The sequence below is a fragment of the Leptonychotes weddellii genome, chromosome 6, assembly GCF_054177405.1.
Source record: "Leptonychotes weddellii isolate Sample4059 chromosome 6, ASM5417740v2, whole genome shotgun sequence".
Classification (NCBI taxonomy): Eukaryota; Metazoa; Chordata; class Mammalia; order Carnivora; family Phocidae; genus Leptonychotes; species Leptonychotes weddellii.
This window is the reverse complement of record NC_138374.1, coordinates 52,449,926-52,468,515: the sequence shown is the minus strand read 5'-3', so window position 1 is coordinate 52,468,515 and position 18,590 is coordinate 52,449,926. Positions and strand designations below refer to the sequence as shown.

At 41.9% G+C, this 18,590-nt stretch overlaps 1 non-coding gene across 1 annotated transcript; it reads right to left on the bottom strand.

The window, feature by feature from the left end:
* Positions 1-1,162: 1,162 nt before the first annotated feature.
* Positions 1,163-1,269, bottom strand: LOC115938396 (U6 spliceosomal RNA). The gene has a single exon (XR_004073523.1). It is a non-coding gene; the product is annotated as a U6 spliceosomal RNA (small nuclear RNA).
* Positions 1,270-18,590: the final 17,321 nt, after the last annotated feature.

The window sequence follows — 18,590 nt, the reverse complement described above, 5'->3', positions numbered from 1 at the left end:
CCACAGTTGTGCCCAAAGACTTTTAGGGAATATGTTTCCCTCCCAAACATATTCATCTAAGACAAGATTCTCAGAGTATTTGTCCAGTGAGGGAACTTTAGACACAGTTTCCCCGACAACACAAGTCATTCCAAGAGATGAGTATATACAGTGTCCATGTAAATGGTACTTATCTTCCAGATGTTAAGACACATACATCAGGGGCGCCTGGGTGGCTCAGTCATTAAGCATCTGCCTTCGGCTCAGGTCATGATCCCAGGGTCCTGGGATCAAGCCCTGCAGTGGGCTCCCTGCTCAGCAGGAAGCCTGCTTTTCCCTCTCCCACTCCCCCTTGCTTGTGTTCCCTCTCTCGCTGTGTCTCTCTCTGTCAAATAAATAAATAAAATCTTCAAGAAAAAAATAAAGACACATACATCAGTGGAGAGAGACTTAGTGTTTTGAAATAATGTGTTAGGATGTTGGAGCACAGAAATGCCACGCTTACTTTTTGTACATGACTCTGGTGCAGAGATCAGCAAACTTTCTATAAAAGGTCAGCTAGTAAATATTTTAAGCTTTGTAGGCCATGTAGTTTCTACTGTAACTATTCAACTCTGCCTTTGTAGCATGAAAAAAGCCATAAACAAATGGGTGCGGTCATGTTCCAATAAAACTTTATTTTCAAGGGCAGGCAGCAGGCTGGATTTGGCCCAGAGGCCAGAGGACTCACCCCAGTATAATAAAAAGTTCTTTCCAAGTTATAACTGTTAAGATATGATTAACTGGGACACTGTTAAGAGGCTAGTTAACATATCTATAAATTCTTAAGATTTCCATTAACATGAAGATACCAAGAAAAGACATCAATAGTATAGGCATGAAGCAAAACTGGGAGTGAATGTTTTCTAAGATCATTTTATCTCAATACATCAAAAGAGCCCAGAACCTTCCAGAATCTTCTCCTGTACATTGTGCTTTTCTGTTCTACTCGCCAATGAGGCTGATAGGGTGCAGATCCTCTTTCTATAGTTTGCAACATAGGCTACTGCTCTAAAAAAAGAAATGCTCTATCTGTATTTGCTGTTGCAAACAAAACCCTGCACCTTGGGATGTGATTAGAATACACATTGGCAGGTTTATTTGTGAAGCACCTTGAAGGGGTGGGAAGAAGGGGGGTTTGAAGTCAGAGCCACCAGGCTTCATGAATTTGCATGTCATCCTTGCGCAGGGGCCATGCTAATCTTCTCTGTATCGTTCCAATTTCAGCATATGTGCTGCTGAAATGAGCACCAGAGCCACCAGACTTCAAATCCAGGCTCCTTCCCTTTCTTGCTGTGTTACTTCGGCAAGCGACTTAACCTCTCTGAGCCCTAGTTTCCTTATCTACTAAGTGGTAATAATTATTACTTCTACTTCATGGTGCAGGAATAACTACCATTTTCTGAGTTCCAAGCATAGGCCAGGCACTGTGATAAGTGCTTTACGTACATTATCTCATTTAACCCTCAAAACAGGCCACAGCTAGTTGACTGCTGAGGAATGGAGGATGAGATCTCATGAGATCTCATGCTGTTACTTCCCTTCCTCTTTACCCAGAGTAGGTCCTTCCTAAAGGTGTCTGGGATCATCGTGAAGAAGCCCCTGGACAGGAATAAAAGAGGCTGTTTAATTCATGTTACTGGAGTGGAATTTTCTTTCTTTTTTTTTTTTAAAGATTTTATTTATTTATTTGACACAGAGAGAGAGAGGGAACACAAGCAGGGGGAACAGCAGAGGGAGAGGGAGAAGCAGGCTTCCCGCAGAGCAAGGAGCCCGATGCGGGGCTCAATCCCAGGACCCCGGGATCATGACCTGAGCCGAAGGCAGACGCTTAACGACTGAGCCACCCAGGCGCCCCTGGAGTGGAATTTTCTATGCTGAATTGCCTCTCTGAGCTGAGCGAGTTCCCTGGGAATTGATGCACAAAGCTGCCCGGAGCTGGCACTGGCCGAGGATGCGTTTGAGACTTTATGAGGCCCTTCTCTCAAGGTATGTCATTACTCCGACATTCGCTCCTAGCTGGGCTTTTTTTTTTTTTTAATGTCTTTTATAGTTCATTATTGGTTTTACAAATATAATTTCCAAGCCTGGGTTACATTCCTTCTTCCAACTCCAGTTCATCCCAATGTTTAATTAAATCATATTAATGTGCTTATTGAACAGATAAGATAGTCTCCTGGTTTGAAATCATAACGGCTCCCTCCTCCCCCTGTCCTCCTGCCACCAGCGTCCCCTTCCTGGACCACCAATGTCCAGTTTCTCATCTTTCTTTATGCACATGCAAGAATACACATAGCTTTTATACAAATGTTAGCACACTATACAAAGTGTCCTGAACCTTCTTTTGTTATTTCAAAATATATCCTGAACATCTTTCTGTAGAAAAAGCTTTCTCATTAAAAATGGCCTTCTGCTAACTGAAATGCCCTCACTGCCTCAGAATAAAAGGACCGTAACTTATTTAACCAAATCCCTAGTTATGATGATTAAAATTATTTCCAATCATCTGATTTTACAAAAAAAAAATGCTTCAAAGAAAATCTTGTATCCATGACATTTTTGAAAGCAGGGATCTCAGTCCCAGTCATCTACTGTCATGCAGAATGAAGAGAAAGGAGTCAGCCCTTTGTGCAGATACCAGGAATTGGGCACAAGAAATCACAGCGGTTGAACAGTTCTAAAAACATAGTCTAACCTCAATAAAACTGAAAAGGATAATAAATAAAATAAAAGTAGGGGCGCCTGGGTGGCTCAGTCGTTAAGCGTCTGCCTTCGGCTCAGGTCATGATCCCGGAGTCCTGGGATCGAGCCCTGCATCGGGCTCCCTGCTCAGCGGGAAGCCTGCTTCTCCCTCTCCCACTCCCCCTGCTTGTGTTCCTTCTCTCACTGTGTCTCTCTCTATCAAATAAATAAAATCTTAAAAAAAATAAAAAAATAAAAATAAAATAAAATAAAAGTATAGTATAAACAAATGCCCTAGAAAGAAAAAGGAAGCTCTCCCCTCTGCTAATCTATTCCATTTCCAGGGAAAAGCAAGGGCTAAGAGTGAAAGCACCATTTACCTTTTCTCATCTCAAATGAGTTAGTTCTTGGAAATGGTCTCCCCTTCCTCCTGCTCTTTCCTCTCTCTGTCCTTAATTCCATATTCTACCAGAAACTACTGGACTTCATGAATTTTTATTAACAATTCAAGATGCTTCCATAATAATTCCTGTGACCACAGCCCCTACTAACTCGAATGGTCTTGGGGTGTAGTGCTAACTGCCTCTGGCTATGAAAAGGACAGCAAAGACTGGATTACAAAGAATGCAGGTCTGGAAACTTCCCTGCAGAATGACAAAGGTTGTTTATAAGGAAAGGGAGTGATGGGAGGTCCATGGGACCAACTGTCAGTTACTACTTCTTCTCGCAGAATCTTTCCGGGGTGAGATGTAGGACTTGAATTTTTTCAGTACCTACATTAATCCAGCACAGTCCCAACTCCTTTGCAAGACTGACTTGAGGGTGGATTCCCATTAGAAATGAATTTATTTCTAAAATGCAGGCAAAGAGGCTCACAGACACTCTTATCTATTGCTTTTCTTGTTCTTTTTGCCATGGAAATAAGCCAATATATTGTTCAGATCTACTTGTGACTATTTGATTTTTGTTTACATTCATCCGGTCATCTGAAAAATGACCACTGCTCAGGCAGACTGATGCTTCCTGAGCCACTCTTTTCTTTTTTTTTTTTTAAGATTTTATTTATTTCTCTGACAGAGAGAGAGCACAAGTAGGCACAGTGGCAGGCAGAGGGAGAGGGAGAAGCAGGCTCTCCACTGAGCAGGGAGCCGGACCCAGGACCCCAGGGTCCCAGGACCCCAGGATCATGACCTGAGCCGAAGGCAGCCGCTTAACCAACTGAGCCACCCAGGCACCCCTTGAGCCCTCTTTTCTAACATGTATTAATATATCAATACCACCTTCAAGTAGTATGTCTTTCCATATTATTCTTTGGTCCCCCGCCCCAATGCTTTTTAAGCTTCATTTAAAAACAAAAACAAAAACCCTCTCACCATTTTTCTCAAGACTGTCTCTATAAAACATCCAGCCTGCTGCTAACTAGGCCATATCTTCATATTTCAATTTTTTAGTGGCTCTGTTTTATTATCTATTATTATTACTACAGCATTTGAGAATTTATCATTGGGGCAAATGTTTGGCCACTGGAAAAATAGAGATTTTCATCTTTCCAGCTAAACCTCACCACACAGCTGTAACATTTCCCAGTTATGACTCTTCTGCAATGTCACTTTCTAAAAATGATAAAAGTATCAAAACACTTGTATCTGTCTTAAAATATATGTTTAATGCTTCTATCTTCATGAAAGAAGATGTTAGTTGAAAGATGCTTTCCATACAGTATTCTTTCTTAGAGTTAAGTATATGACACTTCCCTTATGCTTTCCACGTATTTGAAAACACTTTTGAAGGGGCATGTGCACCCCAATGTTTATAGCAGCAATGACCACAATAGCCAAACTATGGAAAGAGCCCAGATGTCCATCGACAGATGAATCGCTAAAGAAGATGTGGTATATGTACACAATGGAATATTATTTAGCCATCAAAAATGATGAAATCTTACCATTTACATCAACATGGATGGAACTGGAAGGTATTAATGCTGAGAAAAATAAGTCAATCAGAGAAAGACAATTATCATGTGGTTTCACTCATATGTGGAATATAAGAAACAGCACAGAGGATCAAAGGGGAAGGGAGGTAAAACTGAATGGGAAGAAATCAGAAAGGGAGACAAACCATGAGAGACTGTTAGCTATAGGAAACAAACAGGGTTGCTGGAGGGGAGGTGCATGGACGGATGGGGTAATTGGGTGATGAGCATTAAGGAGAGCACGTGATGTGATGAGCCCTGGGTGTTATATGCAACTGATGAATTACTGACCTCTCATCTGAAATTAATGACATATTATATTTTGACTAATTGAATTTAAATAAAAAAATAAAATAAAATAAAATGTAGGTTTTAGGGGTGCCTGGCTGGCTCAGTTGGTGAAGCATGCGACTCTTGATTTCAGGGTTGTGAGTTTGAGCCCCACGCTGGGTGTAGAGACTACTTAAAAATACATAAAGAGGGGTGCCTGGGTAGACAGTCATTAAGTGTCTGCCTTTGGCTCAGGTCATGATCCCAGGGTCCTGGGATCGAGCCCCACATCGGGCTCTCTGCTCCACTGGAAGCCTGCTTCTCCCTTCCCTCTCCCACTCCCCCTGCTTGTGTTCCTGCTCTTGCTCTCTCTCTCTCTCTGTCAAATAAATAAATAAATAATCTTTTAAAAATAAACAAAGACAGAAAAAAAAGAAATCTTTTAAAAATAAATAAGTAAATGGGGCGCCTGGCTGGTTCAGTCATTAAGTGTCTGCCTTCGGTTCAGGTCGTGATCCTGGGGTCCTGGGATCGAGCCCCGCATCGATCTCCCTGCTCCGCGGAAAGCCTGCTTCTCCCTCTCTCACTTCCCCTGCTTGTGTTCCCTCTCTCACTGTGTCTCTCTCTGTCAAATAAATAAATAAAATCTTTAAAAAATAAATAAATAGGGGCGCCTGGGTGGCTCAGTCGTTAAGCGTCTGCCTTCAGCTCGGGTCATGATCCCAGGGTCCTGGGATCGAGCCCCATATCGGGCTCCCTGCTCTGCAGGAGGCCTGCTTCTCCCTCTCCCACTCCCCCTGCTTGTGTTCCTGCTCTCGCTATCTCTCTGTCAAATAAATAAATAAAATCTTTAAATAAATAAATAAGTAAAATGTAGGTTTTATTATTATTCAGGTATGGCGAGGCCAACAGATGAGAAGACTGACACTGAAAGGAAAGTCTGTTACTCACTGTTCCCTAGAGGAGGGGGCATGCCACACTACAGAGGCAATGCAGGGAGGCACTGGGTCTGTCCAGAGGTCCTGCAAGCAAGCAAGGGGGAAATTATGGGATAGAATCTTTTTTTTTTTTTAAGATTTTATTTACTTATTTATCAGAGAGAGAGAGAGAATGAGCACAAGCAGGAAGAGCTGCAGGCAGAGGGAGAAACAGGCTCCCCGCTGAGCAGAGAGCCTGATGTGGGACTCGATCCCAGGACCCTAAGATCATGACCTAAACCAAAGGCAGACACTTAACCGACTGAGCCACCCAGGCTAAAGTCCTTATTTTGGTTTCTGCCGAAAGAAGCAGGTGAGTCAGGGTAAGTAGGTTTAAGATTAGCTGCTGATTTGAATGATTTCTGCAGGCTCTGAAGCCCAGGGGCTGTCCCTTTTTGTCTGGTATTAGTCCCCAGGACAGATTAGGGCAGGGGAATAGCGGCCTTGAGTGTAAGAGCTTGAGGAAGGAGGCAGTGGGGTGTGGGCTCAGGATTGGTGTGTTTGCAGGCAAGAGCCACAAGAGCAGGTGAGTTGTTCCCTGTCTCTAGGAATTGGCTAGCCATGGGAGGGGCAGTCTCTCCAAATTTACTAAGGTCTCATAGGTCAAAACATCGAAATGCAAAAAATAAAAAGGCATGGTTAATATAGTATCAGTCATTATTTCAGCAGGAAGCAGAAAGCACATTCAATTTAGGACAATTCTATATGGGTTTTTTTTCTATATGGGTTTAATAAACAATTTACAAAGGTATGGAGAGGGTACAAAGAAACCACAAGGGACAGAAAAGCTGTCACCACTCCTACGAGGGGAGGGAATAGCCACCAGAACCCAGAAGAAAAGTTCTGAAAGAGGGCTGCCCCAGAAGAGCAGTAACCTCCCTTTAGGGGACACAAGCGGTGCAAGGTGATCCTGCAAGGGGGTAGCCCCACCTCCTCATTCTTCTCCCTCCCTCTGCTCCCTGGCTGAGCCTCCCCATTGGCCAAAAGCAACTGGTCAGCCTCTGCCCCTGAGGACCGCAGAGGGTGGGTCTGAGGGACAAACAGAGATAGCCAGGACTCTGCCTTACATACAACTTGGAAAGCACACTGTGGAGATGGAGAGGCAAAGAAACCACCAGGTCTGGAGTCTTTTTGCACCATCACAGCAACTAGCAAACACTTTTTGGGTGGCTCTTTCTCCTACTATTAGCCCAAAGCTGCCATCTTGTGGCCATCTGAGGAATGGTGACTCAACCTTGTAGATTTGAAGAAAAATTTCTTAGGGGCCATGCAAATATATTGCTGGGAGGAAAAATCTTTACATTTCATTGTCATACATTCCATCAACTTTTAGTCTGGGTAGAAAATACTTTGAATTATTTTGAAAGTGGAATAGAAAAGATTCTACTCAAAGAAGCATAGAAATTTAGAGTAGAAACAATCCTAAAAACCACCTTGTTAAAGAAATAGCCAGGCAGTTTGTAAGACTAGTCCACCAAAATGCCAGTCTTAATGTATCACTCTGCTAAAATAACAGATTACACGTTTTTCACATGGTAATTTTGCATCGTGAAATTCTCCTTGTTCCTGAAATGGAATCATTCTTAAGGAAAGATCTCATTCCATACGCACTGCAGAAACCAACCTGCATGTGTTTGAAGTGCTTTCTCTGGCTCATTTTTCTTCAGGGTTTCAACTGTACATGCATATCTCCAAGTTCTGATGTCTTCCCTTGAGCAAAGAAAAATCCTTCTTCCAAGTCCTTGTTAAACACCCGTAGTACTCTCTCTTTCTAATTTCCTTTCTGAAACCAACTGTAAGGCTTAACTCTCATCACTAAAAAGCACCAAACTTTTCACACACTCAAAAAAATCTACCCTGGGCAAGCACTTTAGTTATTCTCAGCACAGTTTTGGGCATTGTACGAAATGTATAACTAATGTCAAACACAGTGAGGTGGAGCCTCTGGGAGGGGAGAAAGGAAGAGAGACTTTCAGACACCGATCCCCAAATAGGATATGGAAGAGAGGGACCAGGCAGAGTCCAGAAAAGAGTTAAAACAGTTACATGCGGACAAATGGCTTCTTCTGTAGCTCTCTGAAAAAGAAATTCTACCACACTTTTTTTTTTAAAGATTTTATTTATTTATTTGAGAGAGAGAAAGAGAGAGCGTGCCCAGGAGCAGGGGCAGAGGGAGAAGGGGTGGGAGAAGCAGACTACTCTGCTGAGCAGGGAACCTGATGCGAGGCTCGATCCCAGGACCCTGGGATCATGACTTGAGCCAAAGGCAGACGCTTAACTGACCAAGCCACCCAGGTGCCCCTCTACCACACATTTGTACAGATCTACCATAAATACAGTGTTGTTGTGGCAGGCTACTTCTGTTGTGCTTCTACTATGTGAGAAGCCAGGGATTCGGCAAAGGGATCCAGTGGTGAACAAGACAGTCCCTGCCTCAAGGAGCTCACAATCCTGTGGCAGTGGTAGATGGTAACCAATGACAAATAGGATAATGCCCGCTAAAGTAGGAGCAGGTTGGTTCAGGTGGGAAAGGAGCACCGGAGCCAGGGTTAGGTAGACAAGGAATGTTTCCTGGTGTAACCCAACCCCCTCACTTTACTGAGAAGAAAATAAGTCTTTTGTATTTAACAGCTTGCCCCACATCTCCAAGTTAGCAAACGGTATAGCCAAGACCAAAAAACAGGCCTCATGGCCTGCAGAAGGAACTAATCACCGCCTAGAGGAGCATGGCTTATTTGGGGCATGCAAGGGGCCTGATGAAGCTGCATAGATTTGTGAGGTAGTTTATGCCTCTGTCTAGTTTTCTGGAAACCCCTCCTTCCTTACCTCTACCTCAACCTCACATTCAGACTTCTGGTTCTGAGTCATTCTCCTTATTCAAAGTAACAGAGCATTATGCCCAGGGTGGACACACAGTGAAGGTATTTAGGTTAAGATGTGATAGAAGAAGAAGCAGAGGGGGGAAAGAAAGTTTAAGAGAGGGAAGTAGGTAATATTTATTATTTTAATTTTTTATAGTTTCCTAGGACTGTCACAACAAAAACCACAAACTGGGTGACTTGTCCCAACAAAAATTTATTCTCCCACAGTTCTGGAGGCTAGAAATCAGTGTGTAGGCAGGGTCATGCTCTGTCTGAAGGCTAGAAAGGAGAATTCTTCCTTGCTTCTTCCTAGCTTCTGGTGTTGGCCATCAGTCCTTGGCATTCCTTGGCTTGCACCCGTATTACTCCAGTCTCTGCCTCTGCCAGTCACAAGGCATCCCTCTGTGTGTCTCTGTCCAAACCCCCCTCTTTCTCCCTGTCTTTATGGAGATGTAATTGACATATAACGTTGCATAAAGTTAAGGTGTACAGTGTGTTGATTTCATATACCTATAGGTTGCAAAATGATTACCACCACGGTGTTAGCTAACACCTCCATCCCAATAATTGCCATTTCTTTTTTGTGGTGAGAACCTTGAAGATCTACTCTCTGAACAACTGTCAAGTATACAATACAGTATTATTAACTATAATAACCAGCTATATATTAGATTCCCCCAAACTTATTTGTCTTATAACTGGAAGTTTGTACCTTGTGACCAACATCCCATTTCCCCCACCCCCACCCCCAGCCCCTGGTAAATGCTACTCTACTCTGTTTCTATGAGTTCAGCTTTTTTGGATTCCACATATGAATTATATCATACAGTATTTGTCTTTCTTTGTCTGACTTATTTCACTTAGCATAATACCCTCAAGTTTCTTCCATGTTATTGTAAATGGCTGGATTTCCTTCATTTTTATGGCTGAATGATATTCCCCTGTGTGTGTGTGTGTGTGTGTGTGTGTGTGTGTGTGTGTGAGATAACCTCTTTATCCACTCATCTATTGACAGACAGGTTGTTTCCATATCTTGGCTGTTGTGAATAATGTTGCAATAAACATAGGAGTGCAGATATCTCTTTGAGATCCTGTTTCCATTTCCTTTGGATATATACCCAGAAGTCGTAGGATTGCTGGGTCATATGTTAGTTTTATGTTATTTATTTAATTTTATTTTATTTTATTTATATTTTGAGAGTGAGAGAGCGTGCATGCAAGTAGGGTGGGGCGTGGGGGGTGCAGACAGAGAATCCCAGCCAGGCTCTATGCCCAGTGTGGACCCCAACTTGGGGCTCAATCTCACGACCCTGAAATCATGACCTGAGCCGAAATCAAGAGTCAGACACTTAATCGACTGAGCCACCCAAGCACCCCGGTAGTTTTATTTTTAATTTCTTGAGGAAGCCCTGTACTGTTTTCCATAGTGGCTGTACCAATTTACGTTCCCACCAACAATGCACAAGAGTTCCCTTTTATCCACACTCTCACCAACACTTGTTATTGTATTGTCTTTTTGATGATAGCCCTTCTAACAGGTGTGAGGTGATATCTCATTGTGGTTTTGATTTGCATTTCCCTAATGATTAGTGATGTTGCGCACTTTTTCATGTTACCTGTTGGCCATTTGTATGTGTTATTTGAAAAATTGTCTATTCAGTTCCCCTGCCCATTTTTAATAGGATTGTTTGAGCTGGGATGCCAGGGTCCTGGGATCGAGTCCCACATTGGGCTCCTTGCTCAGCGGAGAGCCTACTTCTCCCTCTGTCTGCAGCTCCCCCTGCTTGTGTTCTCTCTCTCTCTCGCTGACAAATAAATAAATAAAATCTTTATTTAAAAAAAGATTATTTGAGCTTTTGCTATTTAGTCATATGAGTTCTTTATATATTTTGGATATTAACTCACTATCAGGAATTGATTTGCAAGTATTTTCTCTCATTCTGTAGGTTGTGTTTTCATTTTATTGATTCTTTTGCTGAGCAGAAGCTTTTTAGTTTGATATAGTCCCAGTTATTATTTTTGGCTCTGTTGCTTATGTTTGGTGTCTTATCCAAAAAAATCATTGCCAAGACCAATGTTAAGGAGTTTTTTTCCTATATTCTCTTTTAGGAGTTTCACAGTTGAAGGTCTTATGTTTAAATCTTTAATTTATTTCGAGTTCATTTTTGTGAGTGATGTAAGACAGAGATACCATTTCATTCTTCTGCATGCAGTCATCCAGTTTTCCCAACACCATTTATTAAGAAATAATTTCTTCCCCACTGAGTATTCATGGCTTCCTTGTCCAATATTAGTTGGCCATATAAGTTTCCCCCTTCTTATAAAGATACACCAGTCGTATTGGATGAGGACCAACCCTAATGACCTCATTTTAGCTTGATTTCATGTGTAAAGTCCCTATTTTCCAAATAAGGTCACATTCAGAGGTTCTAGGAGTTAGGACTTTAACACATCTTTTTGAAGGACTCAATTCAACCAATAACATGGAGTATTTCAAACATAATACATATGCAAGCATATGCAGAAATAGAGAGTCTAGTGTAATGAACCCTATGTACCTATTACCTGGGTTCAACAATTATAAATACAGAGCCAATATTGTCTCATCTGAACCTCATCCACTCCTTCCCCTCCTATATTATTTTCAAGCAAATCTCAGACTTCTTATCATTTCATCCATAAATACCTGAGGCACCTCTAAGAATAAGGACTTATGTTAACCCAACCACAATATCATTATCATACCTAAAAATATCAATTATTAATATCCAGTTAGTGTTCAAATTTCCAATCATTTCACAAATTGTCTCAGTTTTTTTTAACACTAAATTTGAATCAGGATCCAAATAACATTCTCAGAGTCTTTGACATTTAAACTACCTTCCTAGGAGGTGGGTTAACAATCTCAGCATCTTTATTCTCCCTCTGGTTGGTTGAGCACTGGGTGATTTTGAATATATAAAGGGAACTCTGAATTTTAAGTGGATGGAAGGAGATCTAGGCAGGGGGGAAGAGGGAATGAAAAGACAGCAGGAGGTGGGAGGAGATTCAAGAGGAAGATTTAGATCCAGGGGACACAAGACCCTGATGAGAGGAGCCTGAGGGTACGGGGAAGTGGCCCAAATTGTGGTGGGAAGTGGCTACCAGACAGACTATGAGAACAAGGAAGTCTGGTAAATAACATTTTATACCTTATACATCAGCTATCCAGAAGTTTTCTCTTTCCAAACACACCAAGCACTGTCAAGTCTCCAAGCTGTTCCTCCCACTAAAAATACTCTCTCCCACTCCTATCCCAGCTCCTCAGTGTGGAGAACTCCTGTACATCCTTCAAAACCCAGCTCAAATATCCACACATGTGTGAAGACCTCTCTGACCTCTCCCCCACTCAAAGTTGATTTACTCTTTATTTACCACTCCATAGGGCTTTGGACACACCTCTCCTGGGGCACCCCAAAAATTATCCTATCATTACCTCAACTCATGTCTGAGTCTCCCACTAAGCTGTGGGCTCTCTGAGGCAGAGAGGCAATGTTGGTTCATCTTTGTATCCTCAGTCCCCAGCACAGAGCATTCAACAAATTCTTACTAAATGAAAGAAAAATTAGAGGATGAGAAAGAAAAGAACAAAAGGAAAGAGAAAGCAAAGATGAAATCAAAAGAAGAGAAGAAATAAGAAATAGAGACAATAAAGGAGGATATACATAAGGCAAACAATGGATCTTGGCAAGGCAGAACCACACAGCTTGATTTTCAGGCCACAACACCAAGTCAAATCTGGTGTTCAGTAATGCTGAATCAGGTGTTTGTTTAGTAATCAAAATTTAAGATTTACATAAAAATCCAGATTTTAAACAAAAATAAAACTGTCTAGTGTGGCCGGGGCCTAACCTCTTCCATGGTAACCACTGGCTGTATCTGAATATGCTTTCCCAACCCAGTACTCCCAACCATAGCCCCAGCACAAAGGTTGAGTATCACTGGCCACTCACCATGGTACCTGTGCTCTTTGTTCATTTAAAATTGACAGACTTCATCCATTTACTTCGCCTGCGTGGCTCTTTTAAACATTAGTTTGTCACCCTTATCCCAGGCAATTTTCTCCATGTAGATGCTCTGTGGCTACAGAAAAAAAAAAAAATTGTAATAATTATTCTAGAGCTGCACTGTCCAATAGAACTCTCTAAGATGATAGAAATGTTCTGTAATCTCTACTGTCCAATACAGTAACCACTAGTCACATGTGGTACTTGAGCATGTGAAATATGGCTAGTGTGACTGATGAACTGCATCTCTAAAATTATTTCATTTTAACTAATTTAATTTTAATTGTAATAGCCACATAAGGCTAGTGGCTACTGTATTGGAGATGCAGTTCTAGGGCAGTGCTTCTCAAGATTTAAAATGCATAGAAATACCTGGGGATCTTGTTAAAACATAGATTACAACTTAGCGTATCCAGAATAGGGCACCAGATTCTGCATGCCTAGTAGGTTCCCAGGTGGTGCTGATGATTCTGGGCTTTAGACCACACTCTGGAGAGCAAAATTCTAAAATAGTATTGCTCAAACTTCAGCATCCATAACGAACCCATGGAGATTCCAGAGAGATTCCAAACAGAGTCCTGGGCCTTATCCCTCATAGATTCTGATTCAGTAGATCTAAGGTGGTGTCCAATAATTTGCATTTGTATCAAGTTCCTGAGTGATGCTGGAGCACCATCCTAGAGTTTGGGAAAGTGTTGGAAAAAAATTTTTAGTCACTCTCTGATTTTCTTTCCCAATGGCTACTATTAATAGTTAATATTTTTAAATAGTTAATATTTGTGCCCTACATCGAGGTATTTACTAACCCATTTTACTGATGAGGAAACTGAGGCACAGGGACATGAGTAAACTTGCCCAATGTTATACTGATGGTCAAGTGCTCTCTGCAGAGCCACCTCTTAAACACATATTTTCACCAAGGTTGAAATCACTATGGATGTCTGCCAGTGTAGTGTCCTTGCCTTGATGCATAGACTCCCTGATTCCTTGACTTTAGACCAAAAGAGAATTAAAACCAGAACAGTCTGGTTTGGGTTCACAATTTTCCTGGGTTCGTTTCATTTCCCGGTACAATGAGGTTTATGTCTCCTCATTTTACAAGAGAGGAAATGGGCTCGAAGAAATAAAAGGACTTGCCTCAGGCTACATAGCCAATCACTTCTCTTTAAGTATTATCTGGTGAATAACCTTCACATCGGCTTTTTTCCCTAAATTTTTAAGCTTTTATTTCTAAATTTTTCTCTTTTTTTAAAGATTGTATTTATTAATGTGTCAGAGATGAAGAATGTGAGCACAAACAGGGGGAGTGGCAGGCAGAGGGAGAAGCAGGCTCCCCGCTGAGCAAGGAACCTGATGTGGGACTCCATCCCAGGACCCCCTGGGATCATGACCTGAGCGAAGGCGGACGCCCAACAGACTGAAGCACCCAGATGTCCCCATTTCTAAATTTTTCAGTGCCACATTTTTATTGTTTAAGCACTGGTGGAATTTCTAAAACAACATTTTTAGCTAGCTGCTACTGGTGGAGACACATCCCTCTCCCCTTACACATTCCCCACCCCTACGGAATCTCTTGTCCTCATCTGCCCAGGTGATCCCTGCTCAGCAGGAAGTCAGATTCTCTCTCTCTCCCCTCCCCGCCCCTCCCCACTGCTCATTCTTTCTCAAATAAATAAATAAAATCTAAAAAAAAAAAAAAATAGCAAGGAAGAACAAGTTATTAGAAGGATGGAGAAGACACATCCTCTTTCTCTGCCTTCCCTGTCCTCACTAGTCCTCGACTTCTAAACCACACACTCCCCCTCAGTCCCACACTGTCCTGGCTCCCAGCAAGGTTGGAAGCAGGCCAACTCTGGACCTGGTCCCAGGCGGAGATCTTGTGTTCTACACAGGGGAGATTCCAGCCACAGGCAGAAGAAACTGGATCAGAGAGCTCAAGTGATTTTCCCTAAATCCCACAGGTTAGAACAAGAGAAAGATCTAGTGCTCCATAAACCTAACCTAGATTCCACTATGAAAACATTCATGTGGGGCAGCTAATTAATACAAGACACTGTCCAAGTGAAAACAAGGAAATGAAAGATCCCGGATGGGAGGAGAAAGGATGAGAATGAGCTGCCTGCTACAAAATATTCTCCCTCAATGAGGGTAAAATGACACAGACAGTTGAGAAGTAATAACGCTGAAGACACAGCCACACTGATGTGTATCACAAAACCGGAAATCGAAGGGAACTGAAGCCTTTCATTGTGACACATTTCATCATTTTCTCAGTAATTGCATCAGTTTTATAATTTCTTCCATCACTGACTCCCCAGTGGTCCTGGCATCTCCTCGTCCTCGCTGTGGAGGTGGCGGGTAATGGTGTTTGCCTCCAGGAAATTAAAGACCCCTCTCAATAACTGCATTAGTCATCGGCACTTGCTGCTGTGATTGATCTTGTAACCACCATCAGATCTGGGCACAGAAAGGATATGAAAATTCATAAGCAGGAAAACAATGTTATCTTCCCCTTATCCAGCTCGCTCTTTACAAGAAATAGCTACAAGTCTTTTTTGCATTTCTAATTTGCTCATCAAGGGCCATATTTTTGACAGGCGTGGATCTATCCATTCCGGACTGGAAACTATTCGCGGTCACAGGAAATTGTGAATTCTGTCTAGGTTTTCCAGAGTTGCTCTGTTGAGTTGCCTGTTGCTCTGTTACTTAAAGGAGCAACAATATTTCAGAATTATATTGCAGCATCTCAGGACACCCAGAAGGCAGGAAGCCATAACACTGAAAAAACACTCAGTTCTCTTCCTGGCTCCGAGAGAAGTTACTGGAAGAAAAGTATACTCTGGTTTTATTATTGCTTTATATCTTGGTCACCCCCTGATATCAAGGGCCTGGGGAGGTGATGGGTAAATTGTTCCATAAGCACAGTGCTTCAAGCTGAGCCACTCAACAAATGCGGCCTAGATTAAAAAAACAAACAAACAAAAAACAAACCAAAAAAAAAAAAAAAAAACCTGCAAGCAACAATCCCAAAACCCTATTTTCTGGGTTTTCCAATCCAATGACCCTAAGATCTTTGAAACTTGCCAAATTGCATCAGTTGTTTGTTTAAGAATGTGGTAATCAAAATCTAAAGGTACATACGTACTCTTTGATCCATCCGGTGCTTGCTTTTTACCCTACAAGTATACTTTACAAGCAAGAAATACTATGTACAAAGCTATTCATTACAGTGTTATTTGTGATTGAAAAAAAATGTAAAAAACTTTGAAAGGCATCAATAGAGTAGAGGACAAGTTAAATAAACTGTGTGGTTCATCCACACCATGGAATGTTATAAAGCACATAAAAAGAACAAGTTACGGGTGCCTGGGTGGCTCAGTCATTAAGCTTCTGCCTTTGGCTCAGGTCATGGTCCTGGGGTCCTGGGATTGAGCCCTGCATTGGCCTCCCTGCTCAGCGGGAAGCCTGCTTCTCCCTCCCCCACTCCCCCTGCTTGTGTTCCCTCTCTTGCTGTGTATGTCTCTCTCTCTCTGTCAAATAAATAAATAAAATCTTAAAAAAAAAAAGAGAACAAGTTAGCACTAATGCACTAAAATGGAAAAATCTCCAGGATATATCAACTGAATAAATGGAAGGTGGGCAGCACTGTAAATAGTATGCTACCATGTATGTAAAGAAGAGAAATACAGGGGCACCTGGGTGGCTCAGTTGGTTAAGGGTCTGCCTTCAGCTCAGGTCATGATCCCAGGGTCCTGGGATCGAGCCCCGCATCAGGCTCCCTGCTCAGCGGGAAGCCTGCTTCTCCCTCTCCTACTCCCCCTGCTTGTGTTCCCTCTTTCGCTCTCTCTCTGTCAAATAAATATAATCTTTAAAAAAAAGAGAGAGAGAAATACATGTATGTGCATAAATGCACAAGATGTCCAAGAAAAGATATACAAGAAATGATGCCTCTGAGATGGAGAATCAGGGGACAGGGATTGAGGGGTGGTCCAGGGAACCGAGCCATGCATCTGTTATTGATTATCAAGATTTCACACACGATAACAGGGTGCCTGGCTGGCTCAGTCACTAGAACATACATACATAATAAAACAGTAGGAATAGTAACTAACACATAGTGCTTACTATGTGCCAGGCATATTCTAAACACATTGCATACTTTAAATTAATTTGATATACCTCTGTTAAACTATAAGATATTCATGTGCCTATCTTATTTCACTAGATTATTAGCTACTTAAGAGCATAAACATGACTTAAGCATTTTTATATCTTATACAAATGCTAATACAATATCACATAATAATGTTCTAAAAAATGTATCTCATTCATTCAATATCATTCAATATCAAACATGAGAGAAAAAATTTTCATCATTTAGAGCTAACTTAAGAACTTATAACTTTTATGTAAAATTATCTTTTCATAATCAGTTTGCTATGTCATGAAGTTAAGCCATAATCCAAAAATAAATGGCTTTGAAAATGTGCTGTTATATTTACATGTGACTATAGTTGTGCTGGACACACTGGAGAATTAAACAAATTATTGAAAAAAGACTTATCCAGGGGCGCCTGGATGGCTCAGATGGTTAAGTGTCTGCCTTCAGCTTAGGTCATGATCCCGGGGTCCTGGGATCGAGCCCCACATCGGGCTCCCTGCTCAGCGAGGAGCCTGCTTCTCCCTCTCCCTCTGCCTCTCTCCCTGCTCATGCTTTCTCTTTCTCTCTCTCAGTATCTCTGTGTCTCAAATGAATAAATAAAATCTTAAAAAATAATAATAATAATAAATAAAAAATAAAAAAAAGAAAAAGACTTGTCCAGTTTTCCCCTTACTTTTCATTCAAAGAGAAAAACTATATTATCAAAGCACAGTTCCCTCCCTTTATAAACTTTGATTTCAGGAAACTATGTAAGTGTTTAAGAATAAAAGGTCTCCTACTAAGTTATGTGGGATCAAGCGTGACCCATCATAAACCCACATTCAAGTGAAGCTATTTCTCATTTCTTATTTGGAGGTTTCAGGCCATCATGGGAGAGAAAATGAACAACAGCTGGTCTCTATCTTGTCAACAACTGGGAAATGCATCAGTAATAAAAACAAAGTGGACTAGCAGTGGAGTGGTTTTCCCCTCGACAAGCACTAAATGTCATCAGTGCTGTAAATCAGTCTGGTGGAAAACAGGGGGAAAAAATTAAAACCCTAATTCTTAGATTCAAAAATTCCTTACTCGATCTAGTATTTATTTGAGGGCCCACCTGGGCCATACAGGCCTTATGACAGGCAATTGTAGCCCTAAAGCTCATTTTATTAACCTAACATGCTCTATTTTTTCACCCCAGGGATGTATCTGGTGAGCTGCTAAGGCTGCAGAGGCTGACCTCCACCCCTGACCCCAGTTCTGCATTGTGGCCTGGTGCTCTCTGACCACTTCCTGACTTTCTAACAGATCCAGCGGTCCCCCAGCCAGGCCTCCCCTGAGACTCCAACTCTGTGGAGAAGAGCCCCATGTCCAGTCTGGCTGAGCTTGAGATTTATTCCTCCTCACACCAACTCCCACACAGGTCCTTCCTCTTTTTTTTTTTTTTTTTTTTTAGCGGTGGGGAAGGGCAGAGGGAGAGGGAGAATTATAAGCAATCTCCACCCCCCAGCACGAAACCCAATGCAGGGCTCAATCTCACAACCCTGAGATCATGACCTAAGCTAAAACCCGAGTGGTGCTTAAACAACTGAGCCAACCCAGGCACCCCCAGTTCTTAGT